This window comes from Centruroides sculpturatus, unplaced genomic scaffold, assembly GCF_000671375.1.
Source record: "Centruroides sculpturatus isolate CEXI.00-Female unplaced genomic scaffold, Cexi_2.0 scaffold761, whole genome shotgun sequence".
NCBI lineage: Eukaryota > Metazoa > Arthropoda > Arachnida > Scorpiones > Buthidae > Centruroides > Centruroides sculpturatus.
This window is the reverse complement of record NW_019385226.1, coordinates 73,598-76,288: the sequence shown is the minus strand read 5'-3', so window position 1 is coordinate 76,288 and position 2,691 is coordinate 73,598.

Below are 2,691 nucleotides of genomic sequence, written 5' to 3'. Positions count from 1 at the left end.
GAATATTCCTACAGCTGTTAAAAGAAAGATTATTTTGCTTTAAAAAATTGAATTACTTCTGATAGGAGAATGAAATGTTTAGTAATAGATAGTAGATACCTAAATGTAGACTTTCGATTTTAAAGGAAAAAATATAACTATCTTAAATGTAATTAAATAGCTAACACATTAAAATGGAGACAAGACAATTAGAGACATTATTAGAGAGAGTATAGTTAAGGTAGGATGCTCTATAATGTCCAGGGAAGATTATAGAATGATAGTTTGTATATCATCTGAATTATGTCAAGTTTATAGAAAGAGTATACTAAAAAAAATAGTACAATTGGAAAATTACAGTAGTGTTCAAAATCTTTCAGGAGATAATTATTATGCTTATCTCTAAAACTATTATTGTTATACAGTGAAACCTCCTCTGTTTACAGTCCTCTGTAATGGAAAATTTTTGTGGTCTAATATAAAAACAGTTCATATGGGTGTTCCACAAGGTAGCAGTGATATTTTACAGCCTGTTCTAGTGACTAGGGCATCCAAAAATGTCCCTTCAGACATATTGTTTCAGCACTAGAAGGGTTTAAAGTTCTGACTAGCTACCCCTTAACTTGCTACTCTTAAAAGTCTCAACCTTGCTGTCTTCAGCTTCTGTGCTGTACTAAAGAATCAAGAAATGCAAGTGAAAGTGAACCTTGCATTTCTTGGTATTGATATTGATCTTTTAACCTCAGGGTGTAGCCCTGATAATTTCAGCAGCACCAGATTTAATGTTACCTAATGTATTGTATAGTACATACTTGAATAAGCTTGAATAATGAAAAATAATCTCAAGAAAATCATAATTATATAAGAGAGCAGTTATTTTTCATATTCGCACCTAATTGGAATAAATTTTGTAACTTGTCATAAGCAGACTTATTGTGCTTATTGACATACATTATATTAAGTAATATTTATGAATTTGACTATGCAGTATATATTATTAGTTTTAATCATTGTGTAATGATACAAAAGAGGGTAAAATTGTTTTTAGCTCCTTATGTATGTACTCTACACAATTATGTTCCAAGAATGATTTCCATGGGTAAAATGTAACATTTTTTTCCATTTGGACAGTTTCTCTCAAGCAAAGCATTGTATTATTGCAAGTTTCTTTCAAGAAAAGCATGCATTAAGGGGTACCATCATTTGAAATAATTTGCTAACAGTAAATGCTTTTCAAATTACGCATTGATGTTGATTATTGGAAATGATATTACATGCAAAAAAATGACAAGTCATTTTGGCATCATTTACATTTTTCAAGAAAAATCATTAACTAGTGGAAATTGTTTGAATTGTCATCAAATGGTTTTTTAAACTATTTTTCAGTTTTAAAATTTGAACACATCATATCAAGTGAGATCATGTGAAACTTGACATGTCACTTTGCACAAGACTGAGCTTTCATATATGATTAATGGTCAAATTCAAATTACGCTTGCAACATGCTACCTTGAGCAACACTATATCAACAATATACAGGATGATTCTTGACTGGTGCCAAACTTCAGCAATGTTTGATGGCTGATATGAGAAACAACTGGTCCCATAAACAGGTATCCATAAATGCACTGTTGAGATGTTAGATTGGTATTTGATACACCAAGATGCTATGCAATGAGCTTTACCTGAATGCAGATTTGGTGTGAAATGAGCCTGGCCCATGTGGTGTTGAAGTCTATTAATGGGTGGGCCATATAGTTTTCATATGTTAAATGACATTATATCTTGGTCTGTATTGCAATAAATATGTCTGCCGGAAATGAAGCAATTGCAGCAAATTTGAATGGTTTACAAGTGAGTATCTGGTGGTACTTGCACCAGGCCGAATTTCATCCCTTCCATCTGTGAAATGAGGTCCTGTACAGGGTTCGAAACTCTCACCAAATGCGCTTAAAAGATTCTAAGTAATGAAAAAATTGTAAAATAAATGAGCAAATATTTATTGTGACATCGTCACAATGCCGAACTGCTATTTTTAATTTACAGTTGACCCCCCTATAACACGGGTTCCTATAGTTCGGATTCCTGTATGACGACGGAAAAATTGCGACGGTATCCGTACAAACATGGTAAAAAAACTCCTATAATTCGGTAAAACGTCATCGGGCAGCCGAACTATTTTCCGCCGTCCAGCGCCACGCTACGGAGAGTTTAGGCGGGTAAATTGAGTTTACTATCGTCTGACAGTATGTAAATTAGGTACCATAAGTCTAATACAGCACTAATTTTATACATTTCTTGTGAAAGAAACATTTCTTATTCAACGGCCATAAAAATTATTTATATTAATGATGTCTCCAAAGTTCAACGAAGTTTTTGCAGAAAAATAATCTATCAGAAATCGCGCCCGCCGGTTGGTGCGCTGCTCAGCGACGAAAACAAGCTTAAGCAATGGCGACGTCGAATGGTGCACACACGGTAAGTAATCCTACAATTTTTTGTTTATAGCATAGTTTATACGGATTATTCCCAAAAAAATATACGTGTTTTGGAAATGTTGAGTCGAATTAGTCTAGGAATCGATTAATTTTATGGAAGAAAACCTTCAAACAGCCTTAGTCCATAAAGTTCACACCTATCGGGCTGCGATTGGCTCATGTATTTAATCATTCCTACAACGTAAAATTCGATTAGCGTGGAACGTATCTAAGC